The following is a 20955-nucleotide window of genomic DNA, read 5'->3' as shown; positions in this document are numbered from 1 at the left end:
AAAATACATGCTTTCTATAAGCTTCATTCACACATGAGTTAGTGATATTGACTGTGACTTCAATGTTAGTGACTGAACAATTTATATTAAATAAAGTGTCTTTAAGCAGAAACGCACATCAAACAGGGTTATATATTGATCAGTTGGTGAAAATGTTGTGGCCAGAGGCTCACAGGAACCTAACTCTATATTTCCTCTAAGAGCAGTGGGTTGGTTTTCACTAACTCAGTGTTCATGGTAGCTTTATAGAGTTTAATGACCGTCAATCATGAAAATTGACTGTAATTCTATCTTTGGTGTTGAACTTTTTTGACTGAGCTTAAATAGCAGTCACAGCAATGTCGGGTGTTTCATAGAGTACAGAATGACCTTCCAATGATTGATTAAAAACAATCAAACCATTATTGGACTAACTGATTTTTCTAGATGATGTATCTCCTGACACCGATAGGAACCTGGCATCATGTAAGTGTGAATTTCTGCTGCTAATAGAGCCAACAAAGTAACAGCTGTCACTTAACTTTGACTATGTAAACATGATAATTTGTAATCAGAGCTGAGCATGATAAATTTAAAGAACAATCATTTGATCTGATTGAAAAGTCATGCTTTATAGAGTAACATATAGAGTAAAACTTCTCTATTTGCTTTTCTTAAATTTGTACATTCAAGTTAGTTATAGTAGGGGCAGCAGCATTGACTATTTCTTCCACCTTCACTGAAGATTGAAAGAGTTAGCTGTCCCTAGCTACCCCTGAGTGCACTTCCTTTTTCTGCAAGCTGCTTGGGTGCTGTCTTTGAGGATGAAGTGTCAGTTATAGCCCATCCAGAGATGGGTTGCTGCTCAGGGCCTTTCAGATTTAACCACATGTTAAAATGTCAGCTGGGTTCACTACATATGCATTTCACACTGCTCAACAATATCATAACAGAGCCTGGGAGTCCCAGCTTATTATAATGCTGCTGTAATAAAAAATCACCAGACAATGGAAAAACCAGAACAAATAATAAATTGGGCGGGACACTGGGACAATGGGCATAGATTGGGACTGTCTCAGGCAAACTGACACACATGGACACTTTACCAGACACATGTTTTTTCAAAAATCTCCTAATCCCAAACTCTTAATTACTGTTTTTCCATCAAAAAGGCTGTGCTCTCAATATGATTCTCTTGTTTATGACTATTTAGTAATTTTTACAGCATTATGCACATGGAAAAGAATGTGAAGCATTCTTCTTAGTCAGTTTTAGTCATTGTGGCATTTTTTCCCTAGAACATTTTCTATTTATCTTAAAACTTTTATTAAATTTTGCTTGTCTTCATTTTTGAACTGAAGACATGTAATTCACTGATGGAATTATTCTCTCTTAAATTAGTTCTTTTGTTATCTTAATAAAAACATTATACAGTAATTAAAAATGAAATTTGGGAATGAAAGGAAAGTAATTTTTACTTGTATTTGATAAAACTGGATTATCTGAATATGATTATAATAATACTTTATATTCTATTACAGGATTAATTAAAGGATTTACCATATATTGTATGACTCTTTACTGGAGCCTTGAGAAATAGGTAAGTAACAAGCATTTTTTGAAGAGTTATTTCTGAAACATTAAATAATTTGATCTCATAGGTTCCTGCCAAAGTAGGTAATGGGGCATATCTTTCTTAAGTCAATGAGATACCTTTTTGTCCTCAATAAAACATTAGTAGAAATGTCACATTTACATAAATCTTAATGTACCATTTCCCTAATATCCAATAAACATATTTTCTAGGGAGCTGTAGGTTTATTTTCTATAATAATTATAATGAGGATATTGTTAATAAGATACACAAGTTTGGCATGTTATTAAACTTAAAGCACTAAAAATAATAATAATAATAATATAATAATAATAATAATAATAATAATAATAATAATAATAAAGCAATATGGTACCCTGGATTGGATCTTAAAACTGAAAAAAGCCATTAGTGAAAAAACAGGTGAAACCCAAATGAAGTCTGTAACTTATTTAATAGTAACGTATCAACATTAGTTTCTTAGTTTTGACAAAATCTTGGTTTTGTAAGATTAACATCTTTAGATGAAACTGGGTGAACAGTTTATAGGGACTCTGTAGTATCTTTTCAACTTTTCTGCAAGTCTAAAATAATTCCAAAAAATATTTATTTAAAGCAGGAAAAATCAAGATTTATTGATATGAAAATTACAGTTTAGAAGTAGCTTTTCTTTGTAGTAGTTTAAAAAAATCAAAATTATTAATTACCTTTAAAAATCTAGATTTCATGAAATAGAGATGTAGGAAAACATGTAACTATAGGTTTCATTTTCACTTCATGGAGGTGTGGGATTTCGTTTTTAGATATTAGTATGGTGTTCATGAATATCTGGTTATACTTGGCTCTAAGCCCTGATTCCTTTAACGTACTTGTGTGTTCTTCGGTAGTTTAGTACAGCCTTTTCTATTAACACAAGCAGGCCCTTTAAATGGTTCCCAAAACATTGCTTTTTTTTCTTTTTCTTTTCTTTAATGTATTGTTAGAGGCAAAAAGTCCAGTGATGTGACTCAGTGGTTTGGAGTTGAGCCCTTCTTAGTATAGTTTTGTTCAGTCACACTTGTTTGAGCTTCTAGGTCAAGTACTAGACACAGTTGCCCTATTGTTAAAGGGTATGAATAAAGATGAACGTAACTCTTAAATAGACATTTCTGTAATTGATCTAAAATAATTGATTGCTGTCATATGATAGAAATTCTCAGTTTCCAAAATGAACTCCTGCAGTATAACTCTTTTAAATTTCTATAAATATTAAAAGACTATAAGAAGGGACTCTGTAGTTTGCTGAAACTATTACATAACTTTTCATTACTAAAAGTAAAATAGCCATGCTGGTCTTATAAATGGTTTTCTTCTTCTGTTGCCAACTTTAATGATTTTAGTTAAACTTAAATTTAATAAAGGGAAATAGAAATATATTATACTTAAAGGATATAGACATTTAAAACAAGAGGCCCAGGCCTGAATGATAGGTTTGGAGAGTTCTGTTTTGCTTGATATTTACCCAGAATTGGTGTTATCAATCTCATATTAATAGAATTTGCATCCTTACTTCTTAGTTGTGTAACGTAACTGTGCCAACCTTGGTAGAAAAGTTTAGAAAAATGTAGGAGAGATTTTTCAGGACAAGTTTAAATTCTGTTGATTATATAATAGTGCACACATTGAAAAATGAACTAAAAAAACCTTTTTATTCTTCTGTGCTAGAAGAGCATTAAAGGTGTTGTTTTTAGAGACACACTTTTACCATTCAGCTGACTGACTGTCATTCCGTGGTCATCTAAAGTATAAATGAGAATAGCTGACATATATAGAGCACTTTCTATGTACCAGGCACTTTATTTACAATGATCTCGTTTAATCTTCCCAAACACCTATGAGATAGTTTGGGATTCCTTTTATAGGTGAGGCTGGGAGAGTAGCAGGTGTCTCCAGGGTAACCCTGAGGATATGGGCAGAAAGAAGAAGTGCCCACGGTGTGCAGCACTTGCAGTTCATTAGGTTACCAGCTTCCCGGGAACCCTAAACCCTTGGACACTTCAGATTACATCAGCTCTTCTGGGGAAAAGGATGCCTGATCACGCCGGGTGACCTAGAGCAGATTCCCCGGGGGTAACTGGTCTGGAGTAGAATCCCCTGTTCTCTGTTCCAGCCTTGATCTAGCTTGTTCTACAGTTCCCTGACATGTCCGCTGTTCTTTGTCACCTGATTAATTGCCGAACACTCACTCATTGTGTGCTTCATTGATCGTATGCCAAGAACTTTTGGCAGCTCTGGAGAACATGATCTCAGCGTGCCTCCTGGTCAGTGTTGGGCAACTAGTACTTGTTAGTTGGGGTGAGAACTTGGATCCAGAAGCTAAGACATATGCCAGAGGCCAGGCATGGAATAATTGAGCAACTGACACGTGAAAGGTAGTTATCCAGACTCAGTCACTAGGCAAGAGTCAGAAACAGAATAGGCATGTGATTTTGAAGGGTGGTTTTTGAAAAAGATGATGATGGCTGGCTGTGGACTTTGTAGTTTGCAGATATAAAATAATTTCAACTGCTTTTTGAGAAAGAGTAAGTAACCGACTTATTCATTATCGTGTTCGTTACACTAAGCAGAAATCTGTTCCTCTGTAACTTTCCCATTGGTTCTAGCTATGTCTTTCCATAGCTTTGAATCTCCAGTCCCTCTTGCATTTGAAAGCATAAAGTACACATACAATTTCAAAATCTCCTTTTCTGTCTCTTCTTCATGGTATTCAAAAGTTGGCATTTTTCAGGGCCCGGTCCTTGGCTGCCTTCTACATTTATACTCTATGTGATCTCCTGTGATCTCTTGCTTTAAAGGCCATGTATCTTCTTAAATTTATTTCTTTACCTTGATCTTTCCCATGTATTCAAGGCTCATATCTATGTCTGCCTAGTCAACACCTCTATTTGAAAGTCTAATGAACATTTCAACTTATCATGTCTGAAATAGAACTTTTAAATTTTTCTCCTAAAACTTATCCCTGCCTCCTTCATCTTCATCTCAGTAAATGGTCCACCCAGTTGCTCAGGCCCAAAACTAGAAGCCATCTTTGACTTTTCTCTTTTCTTCTTAATCCACATCCAGCCCATCAGTAAGGCTTATAGGAGGTCTGACAATTGTTGCAACAATGTTGCTAACCTATTTTGATATCAGAGGGATTATGCATTATGAATTTGTACCAACTGAACAAACAATTAACCAAGTTTACTTTTTGGAAGTGCTGAAAAGGCTGTGTGAAAAAGTTAGACGGCCTGAACTTTTCTCCAACAATTCATGGCTCTTGCATCACGACAATGCACCAGCTCATACAGCACTGTCTGTGAGGGAGTTTTTAGCTAGTAAACAAATAACTGTATTGGAACACCTCCCTACTCACCTGATCTGGCCCCCAATGACTTCTTTCTTTACCGAAGATAAAGGAAATATTGAAAGGAAGACATTTGGATGACATTCAGGACATCAAGGATTATACGATAGCTCTGCTGGCCATTCCAGAAAGAGAATTTCAAAATTGCTTTGAAGGGTAGACTAGGCACTGGCGTTGGCGTATGGCATTGTATGTCTTCTTTTCAAAATATACCCCAGGGCCGGCCGAGTGGCTCAGTTGGTTAGAGCTCGCTCAAGAGTGCGAGCTCTGAGCAACAGGGTCGCCGGTTCGATTCCAGGCCCAAGCTGAGCTGCCAATAGGTGGCAGGATGGTGCAGCTAAAAAAAAAAAAATGTATCCCAAATCCCCTTTGCTGCCGACACCCCACCACTACTACTCTAATATAATATACCTTATAACCACCATCATAAATTACCTAGATGATTGTAATAACTGGCCTTCTAACTGTACTTCTTTATCTCCTCCTTTCACTTCCCCAGTCATTTCTCCATGTAAGACCATGGAAAAAAGCTGTTGGTTTTTTTTCTTAAATTAAACAGTTCTTAAGTTAAACAGTTCCTGTCTTTTCCCTATTCAGAACTGTCAGTGGCTGCCTGTCACACTCGGGATAAACCCCCAGTCTCGCCCGTGGTCCACCAGGTCCCGCACGTTCTGCCTGCCTACTTTATCTTCCCCCGTCTCTGTCTTGTTCTCTTTCCTCTACCCACTTGCCTTTTTGCTGTTTCTTAAATTCTCCAGGTCCATTTGGAATCAGCTCAATCCCTCCTAATCCCCTATCCCGTAATCTCATTCCAACCAGTTCAGCCCCAGCTTGGTTCTAGTAGAGGTAGATTTAGAGAGAAGAGAAATACATGTCCAAGGCTCTCCCACACAGCAGTGGCAGAGGTCGCACTATAAATTTGGCAGCTTTATTATTCCAAATTTCTGAAATTTGAATTGCTTTCAAATGAAAGAAGGACTGGAGATTAGAGCTATAGAAAGACATACCTGAAAGGGGGCAGCAAAGTGAGAAATCCCGAGAAGACAGAGAAACAAGAACAGTCTCAAGAGATATGACAACCTGTGAGGGGGTGCAGGCCTTCCTTAGAGAGCCAGAGCTGTATTTATCGATCAGATCGCTGATTTCCTATGGTGTGCCACGCACATGCTGGCATGGGGCAGGCCCTGCTGCTGCAGAAAGCTGTGACTGGAGACAACTCTTAGATGCGTCATCCTATTATTTAGGTGCTAGCTACCAAAGGGATCAAATACAAAGTATGTTAGTGTCACAGAGATCCTGATAATCATTCTTTCCTGATTTTCAATGGAAAGAAGTTATAGAGAGAGATTTCTGCTCAGTTTAATGAGCACTATACTGTATACGTTGGTAACAATTATACTAGTAGCTGCGAAAATAGACTGGGCCACTTCACAGGACACTGAGTTCTCCATCACTGACAGTGTACAAGTTGAGGTAATCACCATGTGGGAAGTTGTGGAGGAAAATTGGGCTGGAGTGCAGGAGGGGAGAGTTGATTTCTAAGGTCTTCCCAATGCTGAGATTATATCTTTTAGGATCTTTTTTCAGAGCAGTTATTCTTAGAGTCCACCTCAGATTCACCTCTTGTATTTGTATTGGGAAGCTTTCGCCAATCTCACCAATGAAGTAGGAAGCGTTTCTAGGTGACATTCCCAATAGTTGAGATGAAAGAAGAGCTATATGAATGTTGATTTCCAGTCAGACTGGCCAAGTCCTCATCTAAGTAATTTACGTTGACACATTTTCGTTTTCTCATTTTTTATTAAAAAATTATTTTGATTGAATTTTGGGTCTAAATTAAGCTATACTTACATGCACAAATTCCCTGATAGATTTTAGTTATTAAAAATTCACTGAGTTTCAGAAATACAGAACATGATATTTGGAAATAGCTTTTGATCAGAGTTTGCTACAAATGGAAAATTCACCTCATCTCTACCCTTAGACCAGAAGCTCTTTGAGAAGTACTGACTGTGTTTGAATGTTTCATTAAGGGTGAAATAGCCATTTTCTTATCTTACCTTAGAAATGCAAAAATATGATTTAAGTAATTGAGAACTTGAAGTTGTAAGTGCTTTTAGTTAGACCTGAATAAGATTATACATGGAAATTCAAGTTTCTTGACCGTTGAACTGTGGCACTTGGAATTTATGATAGGAATTAATGATTTTCAGGGTCTTTGTGACAAAGTACTTTATATTTGATCGCTGTGGTAGCTAGCACCTAAATAATAGGATGTCACATCTAAAAGTTGTCTCCAGTCACAGCTTTCTGCAGCAGCAGGGCCTGCCCCACACCAGCATGTGCGTGGCACACCATAGGAAATCAGCGATCTGATGGATAACTGCACTGTTCTGACAGGCTAAGGAAAGCCTGGACCCCTGCACTGGTTTTCAGCTTGAGTCCCTTCTTTCTCTGTCTTCTCTGGGTTTCTGACTTTGCTGTCCCCTTTCCCATGATTCCATCTGTCCTTTAGATTTCACTCCTTCTTCTGGTTACTGTTTTGACTTGGCCTAAACAAAACTGCTTATCTGACCCAAAATGTACAGTTTGGATTACCTCCTGTATTGATATTCCTGTTTTGACTTGAGCCAGGGGTCCTCCTAGGGGGTAAGATTGTAGCACTTCCTTGATTCTAAAGGTAACATAAGCATTGCACATGTGTCATGGTTCTTGACCTCTTGCACCTAGGCAATCGAGATTAATTTCTGCACCTGTCTTTAAGGAAGACTAAGATATCCATACTCCTTTTAAGCCAATAATGAAGTAATAAACAAAGAAGGGATAAAACAGTTCTCAAATGTAGTACACGTCTCTCCATCAAACTCAGGTACTTGGAATAGATCTGAGAACCAGGGATGAAATGAAAGAGGCTTTTAAGTATATTTTAAGCACATGATGTTTGAAAGTTCAAATATTAAAATGGTATATTAGGTTCACTTAGAGCCTCTCTACTTGTTTTTCTTGTGAATGACAATAGCAAACACATAAATAACATTTACTGTGTTCTAAGTGCTTTATGTATTTTAGCTAATTTAATCCTCCCCGCAATTTTGCGAGGTAAATACTGTTATAATCCCCATTTAACAGATGAGGAAATAAAGTCTTGGACAGGTTACATCATTGCCCATAGTTATACAGCTTGTTTTGTCAGAGCTGGGATTAAAACTCAAGTGTATAACTACTTGTTATTTTATTTTATTTTTTAAAATTTTATTTTTTATTGTTAGTTTCAGGTGTACAGAACAATGCAATAGTTATCCTTTTCACCCTCACAAAGTAACAACCCCCCTCCCCCCATATATTGCCCTCCCACCCCCGATATCATGCTTATCTATTACAATTCCATTGATTCCATTCCCCCTCTCTATTCCATGTCCCGAGACTAAATGTATATATAATTATAGTTGACATACAATCTTATTCAACATCAGTTTCAGAAATACAGTGCGGTGGTCAGGCCTCTACACCGACTATGAAGTGGTCTCCCCAACAGGACATGAGTCCATCTGGCCCCCTAAGAAATATTTACAACATTACTGATTATATTCCTCAGACTGTCTTTTCCTATTCCTGAGGCCATATTGTAATTACCATATTGTATTGTCTCATCCCTTCCCCTTCTCCTTCATCCCCACCCACTCCCAACTAACAACCCTCAGTTCTTCCTCTGTGTCTCTGAGATTATCTCCTCCACTTCTCCCATCCATTCAGTTCTTTATTTCTCCTATTGTTGGAATTCTGTACTATTTTCACTTATTTTTGCTATGATAACATTATATAGAATTCCCTTTCACATATACATTTGTGATATACATATCTAAGAGACTTATAATTCTAAGAAACCTGGTTAACTGCTTTCTCAGACCACAGCAGATTAGAAGTTTCAAATTTGGAAGAGAATATAATGACGTAGTGTTCCCACTTTAATGTGTACCCTCCTAATAAAATAATTACTCAAGAACACAAATGTATATGTGAAGGGGAATTCTATATAATGTTATCATAGCAAAAATAAGTGAAAATAGTACAGAATTCCAACAATAGGAGAAATGGTTAAACTGGGCACTGCTTTTCAAGCTTTATGTGTATATGAGTCACTTGGGTATCTTGTGAAAATGTAGATTTTGATTAAGCCTGCGGTACAGCCAAGATTCTACATTTCTAACAAGTTCCAAGGTAACGCTGATGCTGCTTGATCCATGTATCTCATTCTGAGTAGCAAGGAATTTCAGTACATTCATATTCTCTGTTTGTTAGGGACACATCTCACACTGTTCCAGTCCCTGGTTAAAAAATATGTTTGTAAAGACTATTCAGTGAGTCTCAGTTATGCTTATAACATAATGAAAAAGAAATTCAAAATTGTATCTGCACTGTTAATCTCAATTTAAATTAAGAAAGATATTTTGTATGTATGTATGCATATGCTTAGCAGAACTCTGTGAGGATACATGCCAAAGTTAACAGTTGTTATCTCTGAGTGATAGGTTTACAGATGGCATATATGTTCATCTTTATATATTTGGCATTTTTCAGTTTTCAATAGTGAGCCTGCATAACTTTCTAGATATAGTTGATGATTATTAAAGTTATTAAAACTTTCAGATAACTATATACTCAAACTTGGTTCATGACAGCCTAGCTTTGGAGTAAATGTTTGCTTTCTGCCACCCACATACTACCTCTCTTCAATCTCTGCATAAACATCTATTCATTTTTTTTCTCAAAAAATGTATAAGCTATTTAATGGGTTAGTGGGGGCTTCAGTTAGGGCACATGCCAACATAAATAATAAAGGGCTAATATTTTTGAGAGTAAGCGTAATGAAATAAATACTTTTTTTGAATAATTATGGGATAGATGTGGAAAAATCCCACTTTTCAATATTTACTGATGTTATTACCTATTCAGTAAGTATCTGGAGAGGCAAAATCTGTGTGTTTTAGGTGTTTTTTTTTGTTTGTTTTTTGTTTTTTGGTATTCAATTCTTAAAATAATAAATAATAAAAATAATAATAATAATGATAAGCATATAAAGCAGTACCCTTTAGTTTGCCTTCTTCTCTACTAGTAAAGTAGGTTTTTAGAGGGAGATCAGTTCTCCTTTCAACATTTAAAGTTCAGTGACCTGAATCTAGAAGTGAAGTATCTGATTGTCACTATGGAGCAGGTAAGGAGACAGGATAAAAAAGCCTGATTTCACTTGAAATCTCACCCTCCTGGAGATGAGGTTGTTGGGAAGAGAAGGAGTTCCTGAAGTACATATAGAGGTGTTCTTGAGGATCCAGCTGAATACCAAACTCTGTGTGTGTAGACTGACACCCAAAAAAACTGACAAGGACAACTTGAGATGAAAAAATACCAGGTCACTATAATATTGACCCATAGAATAAAGGTTCCACTACACAAGCTGTAAAAGAGCTTAAAACCAAGCCTGAAAAGAATCATATTAATCCCCTCAAAATGGCCAGAAGACCAACATTCTTTAACAGATACAACAAAATCTAGCACTCAGCAACATAAAATTCACAGTGAATTGCATCTAATCAAACTATTATAGTAGGCAAAAAAGCAGGAAAAAAATTTCATAATGAGAAGACAATAGAAATATACCTTGAAATGACAGAGATGATAGAATTAGCAGAGAAGTACATTAAAACAGCTATTGTAATTATGGTCCACATATATAAACATAATGAGGAATGAAATGGAAGATATAAAAAAGAAAAATTAGAACATCCAGAGATTAAAAATACAGTAATTGAAATGGAAATTTTACCAGATGAGATTAAGTGCAGATTAGATCTTTCAGGAGACAAGGTCAGTGAATTTAAAAACGTAGGTAGTAAGAATTTAACCAAAAGCATAGAGAGAAAAGAGATTGAAAAAGATGAACAGCAACTTGGCATCCTGTACGATAATAACCATGGATCTAGCATAAATGTAATTGGAGTCTCAGATTTGAGGAAAAGGGAGAAAGAGAAAAAAAAACATTTAAATAAATAATGGCTGAAATGTCCCCAAATTTGAAGAAAACTATAAACCCACAGATCCAAGAAATTCAACAGACCCCAAGAAGACACACACACACACACACACACACACACACACACACACACACACACACACCAAGGCACACCATAAGAAAATTGTCAAAATCAGTGATAAACAAAAAAATCTTAAAAGTGGGCAGAGAGAAAAAAAGACATTACATATAAAAGAATAAAGTTAAGAATGGCAGCAGACTTGACATCAGAAACTGTGCATGTCAGAATGCAATTTAATGGCATTTTTCAGGTGCTAAAAAATTTGTTAACCTACTACTCATATCCAATAAAAATATCTTTAGAAAATAAAGGAAGAAAAAGATAAGGGAAAAATATGACCTTTTTTTTGACAGAAACCGAGACAACTCATGACCAACATACCTACGTTACAAGAAATATTAAAGGAAATCCTTCAGGCAAAAGGAAAATGATACCACATGGAAATTTAGACTATACAAAGGAATAAAGAGTGGTAAAAGTGGTTCATATGTGGATAAGCATAAAATAATTTTTCCTCCTATTTTAGTTTCTTTAAAAAGTAAATGACTATTTAAAGCAAAAATAATAAGTGTTCATTTGATGTAGGGTATATAACATGAAAGTAACATGTATGATAACAATAGTTTAAAGAATGGGATGGGGAAAAGGAAGCATACTATGTAAGGGTCTTGTACATGAAGTGGCATAATAGTTTGTGAAGGTAGGTTGTAATAAGTTAAAGAGACTGTTTACTAAAAAGCTTTTAAAAATGAGTTTTAACTAATAAAAATGAAATCCTAAAAAATCCAAAAGAAGAAAGGGAGAAAAGAACAAAGAACAGATGAGGCAAATAGAAAACCTGCAACAACATGGTAGAACTATGTCCAACCATATAGATAATCACATTGAATGTAAATGATCTACTCTAATTAAAAGGCAAAGATTGGATTAAAAAGCCAAGAGTAAACTCTGTCTTGTCCTCAAGAAACCTTCAAGATAAGTTAGAAATAAAAGGGTGGAAAACATATACAATGTAAGCACTAAGTATAAGACAACTAGAGTGGCTATATTAATATCAAAGTGGGCATCAGAACAAGTGATAGTAATAAGGTTAAAGAGGAGCACTTCATAATGATAAATGGCTCAGTTTATCAAGAAGAAATATTAACCTTAAATTTAAATAAACCAGTACTATAATGTCAAATACAAAAGGCAGAAACTGATAGAACTGAAAGAAGAAATTGACAAATCTTTGATTATAGATGGAGATTTCAACATCCATTTCAGTAATTGATGCAATAAGTAGAAAGAATATCAGGAAGGATATAGATATGCTTAACAAAACAATAAACAAAATTGACTTCATTGACATTATGGAATGTTCCACTAAACACTCAACAGAAAATACATTCTTTTCAAGCGCACATGGAATATTCACCAAGATAGTCCATCATAGCTAATGTATAAAACAAGTCTCATTGTTTCAAGTGATGGAAATTATTCAGAATATGTCCTCTGACCGCACATAATTAAATTAGAATTCAATATCAGAAAGATATCTGGAAATTCCTTAATATTTATAATTAAATTATACACGTCTAACACATTAGTCAAAACAAACAAAGAAACAGGGAAATTACATCAAGCTAAAAAGTTTTTTCACAGCAAAGGAAAGCACCAATAAAATAAAAAGGCATCCTACTGAATGGGAGAAGATATTTGTCAATAATACATCTGATAAGGGGTTAATATCCAAAATTTATAAAAAACCCATTCAACTCAACCAAAAAACTAAACAACCCAATTAAATGGGCAGAGGACATGAAGAGACATTTTTCTAAAGAGAACATACAGATGGCTAACAGACAAGTGAAAAAATGGTCAACCTCACTAATCATTAGAGAAGTGCAAATAAAAACCACAATGAGATACTACCTCACTCCGGTCAGAATCGGTATCATCAATAAATCAACAAACAACAAGTGCTGGCGAGGTTGTGGAGAAAAGGGAACCCTCGTGCATTGTTGGTGGGAGGCAGATAGGTGCAGCCACTATGGAAATCAGTATGGAGATATCTCAAAAAACTGAAAATGGAACTACCTTATGACCCAGCAATTCCACTGTTAGATATCTATGCAGAGAAATACAAAACACTAATTCGAAAAAATATATGCACCCCTATGTTTATTGCTGTGCTATTCACAATAGCCAAGACATGGAAACAACTGAAGTGCCCATCGGTAGATGACTGGATTAAGAAACTATGGTACATTCATACAATGGAGTATTACTTAGCTGTAAGGAAGAATGAAACCTTACCATTTGCAACGATATGGATGGATCTAGAGAACATTATGCTAAGTGAAATAAGTCAGTCAGAGAAAGACAAATACCATATAATCTCACTTATATGTGGAATCTAAGAAACAGAATAAATGAACAAACTAAACAAATAGTTTCAGAATATAGGGAAAAAAGTGAGGGTTGCTAACTGGGAGGGGTTGGGGATGAGGGAGAAAGCAAGGGGATTAGACAGCACAAATTGGTAGCCACAATATTGCCATAGGAATGTGAAAGACAGTTTGGGGAATATAATCAATAATGTTGTAAAGATTTTGTAGTGTGTCAGATGGGCACTTGTCTTATTAGGGAGACTGCTTCATGAATGGTGTAGATGCCTGACCACTGCACTGTACACCTGAAGCTGAAGCTGAATAATATTGAATGTCAACTATAATTTTATATATATATTGTCACGGGATGTGGGGTATAGTGTAGGGAATAGAGTTAATGGAATTGTAATAGCTATACGATGTCAGAGGGTAGTAGATTGGGGGAGGGAGGTTATTAATTTGTGAGGGGTGTAAATGTCTAGCTATTACAGTGTTTTGTATACCTGAAACCAATAAAAAAAGTTTTGAAATGACTCAGAGTGAAAACATCAAAATTTGTGAGATATATTTGAAGAAGTGCTTAGACAAATATTTAACTTTAAATACATATATTAGAAAAAAAGTAAAGTGTAAAATAAGTGATCTAAATGTCTGCTCTAAGAATCTAGGAAAAGAAGATCAAATTAAAACCAAAGTAGGTAGAAGGAAAGAAATAAACAGAAGTACAGAAATCAATAAAATAGAAAACAGATAAATAGCAGAGATAATCAAGGAAACCAAAAGCAGGCTCTTTGAAAAGATGAGTAAGCTTCCAGCTAGTGTAATTAAGAAAAATAAAGAGGAAACACATGCTACTAAGTATAATACCAGGACTGAAAGAAAGAAGGGACATCACTACAGATTCTACAGAAATTGAAAGCATATATGAGTAACATTACAAACATCTTTTGGAAATAAGTTTGACAACTTTGATTAAATGGATCAATTCCTTGGATGACACAAATTACTGAAACTGACTCAGGAAGAATTATAAAATTAGAAGAGCACCATGTCTATTTAAAAAGTTATATTTCTTCTGGTAAAGTTGGCAGAGTAGGTAAACACCTGGTGAAGTTGACAGAGTAGGTAAATATTGTGCTCACCTCCTCCCATGACCACATCAAAATTAAATCTAAACTACAGAACAGCTGTCTTTGAGAATCTCCTAAAATCTAGTTGAACAAGCCCCTTAACTAAGGATATACAGAAACAGCCACATTGAGACTGATAGGAGGGGTGCAGATGTAGAACTGGCTGGTCCCACACACACGTGTGGTGATTAAAAACTTGGACAGATATTGTGGCTGCAGAGGTCCCCGCTAAGGAGTGAGGGGTCTCAGCCTCACACCAGGCTCCCTAGCCTGGGGTTTCAGTGCTGGGGAGAGAAGTCCCCATAACTTCTGGCTGTGGAAACCAGCAGAGATTGTGGCTGAGGGAGATAAAGGGCTGCTGGCGTCTCAGGTGTTCCTCTTACAAGGCCCACACACAGACTTACTTGCTGATGGACTCACTTGCTCTGAGCTCCAGGCCTGGGGTAGCAGCTCGAAAGCTGCCAGGGACATACAGAGAGGGAACTGAATTGTCTGGCTTCAGAGCGAGGGCTGGAGGGGCAGCTTTCGGTCATACAGAAGTGCTGGCAGAAGCCGTTGTTGAGCACTCCCTCCATCCAGCTTGCACACACAGATGAGCGCAGTACTGAGTCTCCATCAACCTGGATAACACCCAGAGGAAATAGCAAAGAATTGAAAACCTACTTGAAGAAATAATGACATAAAACTTTCCTAACCTGGTGAAGGAAATAGACATACAAGCCCATGAAGTGCAGAGAGTCCCAAACAAGATGAACTCAAAGGCCCACACAAAGACACATTATAATTAAAATGCCAAAGTTTTAAAGACAAAAGGAGACTCTTAAAAGCAGCAAGAGAAAAGCAGTTAGTTACCTACAAGGTAGCTCCCATAAGCCTGTCAGCTGATTTCTCTACAGAAACTTTGCAGGCCAGGAAGGATTGGCACGGAATATCAAAGTGAGGAAAGCAAGGACCTACAACCAAGATTACCCAGCAAAACTATCATTTAGAAGCTAAGGACAGATAAAGAGCTTCCAAGACAAGAAAAAGCTAATGGAGTTTATCAACACCAAACCAGTATTACAAGGAATGTTAGAGGGGCTTCTTTGAGAAGAAGAAAATAAAAAAGATCAAAAGCATGAAAATAAAATGGCATTAACTACATATCTATAAACACTAACTTTAAATCTAAATGGATTAAATGCTTCAATCAAAAGACATAAGATGGCTGAATGGATAAGAAAACAAGACTCTTACATATGCTGCCTCCAAGAGACTCACTTCAGATCAAAAGACTGAGAGGAAAAGGGATGGAAAAGATATATTTCATCGAAATGGAAACAAAGAAACAAAAAAGCTGGGGTAGCAATACTTACACCAGACAAAACAGACTTTAAATCAAAGGCTATATAACAAGAGACAAAGGACCCAGTAACGTCTCTTCTGGGTATTTATCCAAAGAAACCCAAAAGGCTAATTCGAAAAGACATGTATCCCTATGTTAATTACAGTATTATTTACAATAGCCAAGAGATGAAAGCAACGTAAGTGTCCATCAGTGGACAAATGGATAACGACCAAGTGGTACATATATACAATGGAATATTACTCAACCATAAAAAAGAATGATATCTTGCCATCTGCAGCAACATAGATTGACCTAGAGGGTATTAAGTTAAGTGAAATAATTCAGAAAAGAAAGACAAATGCCATATTTCATTTATATGTGAAATCTTAAAAACAAAATAAATGAATAAACAAAACTCATAGATACAGAAAACATTTTGATGGTTGCCAGCTGGTAGTGGGATTGGGGGTGGAATTGGGGAAAAAGGGGGAAGGATTAAGAAGTACAAATGGGTAGTTACAAAATAGTCATGTGGCTGTAAAGTATCACATAGGGAATATAGTCTGTAATATTATAATAATGATGTACTTGTATGGTGTCAGATGGTTACTAGATTTATCTGGGTGATCATTTTGTAAGTTTCATATATGTCTAATCACTGCTGTACACCAGAAACTCATATAATATTATATGTTAACTGTAACTGAAAAATAAAAAATACATATTAAAAAGTAAGTATATTCCTAGTTAGAAACTTTCCCATATAAGCAAAACAAAACTAAAACCAAGAAACTTCAGGCCCATCATTGTTTTAACTGATTAATTCTATTCAACATTTAAAGGAGAAATAATTCAGAATATAGCAGAAGAATGAGCACTTTCCAACTCATTTTAAGAGACCAGTGTTATGTTAATACCAAAATTAGATAAATACTATTTTATAAGAATAGAAAACTGAACAAATATCTTTTATGAACATAGATGAAAAACTTAACTGTTAGCATATCAAATCCAGCAGTATATAAAAAAGTGATGCAGGGTTGTTTTAACATTGGAAAATCCACTTACATAAATCATCACTTTACCAGGAAAAAAGGGAAAAAAGCTACATGAGTCAGTCAGTAGTTGCATAAAAAGCATTGGACTAAATTCAACAGCCATTCATGATAAAATCTCTCGGAAACCCAGAAACAGAAAGGAGCTTTCTCAACCTGATAAACGTCATCTACACCTGCCCTTTAGCTAAAATCTCACTTAATGTAAAACCGTAGAATGCTTTCTCCCTAAGATAGGAAACAAGGCAGTATGCCTATTCTCCGCCCTATGCATAAGTCCTAGCCAGTGTAATAGGCAGTGAGAAGAAACAAGTGGCATACAACTTGGCAAGTTAGAAATGAAACATCTGAATCATGTGTAGAGAAAATACTAAGAAGTCTCCAAAAAAGCCACTAGAATTTGTAATTGATTTTAGCAAGATTGTAGGACACATGATAGATATACAGAATCAGTTGTATGTGTATATATGGGCAATGAAAAATTGGAAACTGAAATTTAAAGGGCCTAAAAAAGTCAAACAAAAATTGACAAAGAACAATATTAGCGGGTTTTTACTGCCTAATTTCAAAACTTCCTCTACATTTTAAAACTTCTGCTTTAAAATTACAGTGATCAAGGTGGTGTTAGCTAAGGAAGACATATATATATATATATATATATATATATATATGTGTGTATATATCAGTGGAATGGAATAGAGAATTTGTAAATAGACCATACACGCATGCACACACACACACACACACACACACACACACACACACACACCGTCTCGTTAAAAACTTAGTTGAAAACAACATTAAGGAATCCTGAAAATATTACGGTGAATAAAATAATCCAGATACAAAAGAATATAAACTCTATGATTATATTTACTGCCCTGGATGATTTTATATCAGAAATTTTAGAAAAGGCAGGCTTTTATATATCTAGTCAATTGATTCCTGACAACCTCACCAAGGTAATTTAATGGAGAAAGGATAGTCTTTTCAATAAATGGTAGTGAAACACCTGGCTATCCAAATGTTAAAAAAAATATAATAATAACCTCAATCCTTACCTCTTCTATATACAAAAAGTAACTTGGAAAGAATCATGTATCTAAATATAAAAGACTAAAGCTATAAAACTTTAAGAAAAAAATTACAGGAGATAATACTCATGAATTTGGGATAGGCAAAGATTTCTTAGGACACAAAATGCATGAACTGTAAAAGAAAAATTGACAAATGGGACTCCATCAATATTTAAAACTTCTCTATTTTTCAAAAGACATCGTTAAGAAAATGAAAAGGCAGTCTTTAAACAGAGAGAGCATATTCTCAGTACATATACCTGACAAATGACTTGTGGCCAGAATATATAAAGAACTCTTACAGCTCATTAATAATAAGACAACCGAGTTAAAAAAGTAGGCACAAGAAAATAATGAATGGCTAGTGCAGCACAGAAAAAAGGGGTTTAATATCATTAGACATCAGAAAAGTGCAAATCAATAAAACAAGGTACCATTGTATTGTGTATTCATCAAAATAGTTAAAATTAAAAATAAAAAAGAACAAGTGTTAGTTGAAATGTAGACCAATTGGAACTTTCATGTTGCTGGTGGGAAAGTAAAATGATAAAACCATTTTAGAAAACAATTTGACAGTGTATTATAAACATATTATTAGTATAAGACCCAGCAATTTTACTTTTAAATATTTACTCAAGAGAAATGAAAACATGTATTTACACATAACACTTAGACTTGAAGGTTCATAGTGGCTTTATTCATAATAGCCCCAAACTGGAAACAACTTAATTGTTCATCGACTAGTGAATGGATAAACACAGGTGGCATATCCATACAATGGAAAACTATTTGGCAATAAAGGGGTTAAAGTACTGATAACACACAACAACGTGGAGGAATCTCAAAAATATGATGGTGAGTGAAATAATCCAGACAAAAAGGAATATAAACTCTATGATTCCATTTACTGCCCTGGATTACTATATGAGAAATGCTAGAAAGCCAGATTTAATCTATAGTGACAATAAGCAGACAGGTTGTTGCCTGGAGTGTGAATGACCTGGATGGGGCACAGGGGAGTTTTGTGGCATAATGAATGTGTTCTATATCCTGACTATGGTGGTGATTATATTGATATAGATGTTTGTAAAATTCATGGATATGTACACTTAAAATGGACATATTTTATTGTACATATACTATACTTTAGTAATGTTGTTTTTAAAAAAGTTCCGCCAGTTTTGAAAGTTATCTTACTAGCAAAACATTAGCTTTTTGTCTAATGTTAGAAGACCTCTGGGTAAGGCTGAAACTGAGTTGACTCGAAAAATACATTTAGATAAATCAGTATACACAGTGTAAACAATAAAGCATGAGTTAAATACCCTTGAACAGGGAAAGAGAGTACATGAATTCTTAGTATACTTTCTAGCTTATGATTGTGTGTATTGGAATGGGACCCTAGAATCCTTAGAAGTCATTGATGTACTTTTCTAATTTCTTAAATTGATATTTGGTAGTGTTTTAGGTGCTAAGAAGAATCCAGCTAAAATGAAGCAATTACATATGAGGTCTGACAATTAAGTTCACGAACTCGTCCTAGAAAAAGTGCTACATATCTCATTGCTGAATAACACTATGGTCACCTTTGAAGTACTCCCTTTGGGAAGCTATGCACTGACGCCAGTGCCTAGTCTACCCTTCAAAGCAATTTTGGAACTCTTTTTCTGGAATGGTCATCAGAGCTGTCGTCGTATTACCCTTGATGTCCTGAATGTCATCAAAATGTCTTCCTTTTAATATTTCCTTTACCTTTGGGTAAAGAAAGAAGTTGTTGGGGACTCGATTAGGTGAGTAGGGAGGTTGTTTCCTATACAGTTATTTGTTTACTCGCTAAAAACTCCCTCACAGACAGCCGTGCGAACTGGTGCATTGTCATGATGTAAGAGTTCCTTCAGGACCATTTTTGCACACACCTTTCTCATGCCAAGATTTTCAGTTAAGATTTTCTTAACTGTTTCTCTATTGATGTTTGCTTGGTCTGTTATGCTTCTCACAGTCAACCGATGATTTTGATGCACAATTTGACGAATTTTTGCAATGTTTTCATCAGTTCTGCTCGTTACTGGCCGCCCTGACCTCTCTTCATCAGTGACAAGTTCTCTCCCCTCAGAAAAATGTTTACTCCATTTGTACACTGCCATTTCCGTCATGGCATTATCCCCATAAACTTGGACTAACATGTCCCTGATTTCACTTCCACTCTTGCCAAGTTTAACATGAAACTGAATGTTTCTCATGAGACATTCTCATGATGGCACACAAAAACATGCAACAACAATAATGAATGCCACTCAACAAGACACCGCCACATGTCGACACGAACACAGCTGTGAGATGCTGCTACACCACGGTTATGAAGCCTTACTGAGCTGTCTGTACAGTGCTGCCAATGTAAGTGCATGGTGGCAAGTTCATGAACATAATTGTCAGACCTCGTGTAATCCATTCTTGGTTTTGTTTTATTCTTCTTTTCTTTTTTTTTTTTTTAACTAGAAAGAATATGTAGAAGTCACTCAATGTCGCTTAGAATAGAGAACTCCTAGATTTTACCTGAGCACATACATGGCTGCCCATCTAGACACTACATTTCTCTGCTTCTCTTACAGTAACAGGGTGTGGCTTTGTGACTAATGAGAGGTGAATGGTGATGTGTATAAGGTTACCACCTTAAAGACAAGCCACTTGACCTAGACTTTCTCTTTTCCTTTTCTGCTGGCTGGAGGTTATATGAGGTATAGCGGCAGCTACTACTTCCAGAGATGGAAGCCTTGCGGAAGATGATAGAGCCAGCCTGGGCCCCTGAATGATCTTGTGAAGCACACCTCCTTCTGCCGCCCTGTATTTGCGACCTGAAAAAGGAAAAAAAATAACTTAAGCTACTGTATTTCTGAATATCTTTGTTATGGCAGAAAGCTTATATTCTAATACAAAAAGCATTTAAGACT

At 35.8% G+C, this 20955-nt stretch overlaps 1 protein-coding gene across 6 annotated transcripts in view; it reads left to right on the top strand.

Moving 5' to 3' along the window:
* The window catches only part of ZNF438 (zinc finger protein 438), a 260413-nt gene that overhangs the window by 138041 nt on the left and 101417 nt on the right, over positions 1-20955 (top strand). For all 6 annotated transcript variants that reach the window (XM_019661624.1, XM_019661622.1, XM_019661623.1 and 3 more), the window contains one exon: positions 1521-1579. The gene's annotated coding sequence lies outside the window, so the exon portion shown is untranslated. The remainder of the gene's footprint in view (positions 1-1520; positions 1580-20955) is intronic.

Source organism: Hipposideros armiger, unplaced genomic scaffold (assembly GCF_001890085.2).
Source record: "Hipposideros armiger isolate ML-2016 unplaced genomic scaffold, ASM189008v1 scaffold_356, whole genome shotgun sequence".
Lineage (NCBI taxonomy): Eukaryota > Metazoa > Chordata > Mammalia > Chiroptera > Hipposideridae > Hipposideros > Hipposideros armiger.
Note: the sequence above shows the minus strand (reverse complement) of the source record. Positions and strands in the feature narration are given on the sequence as shown.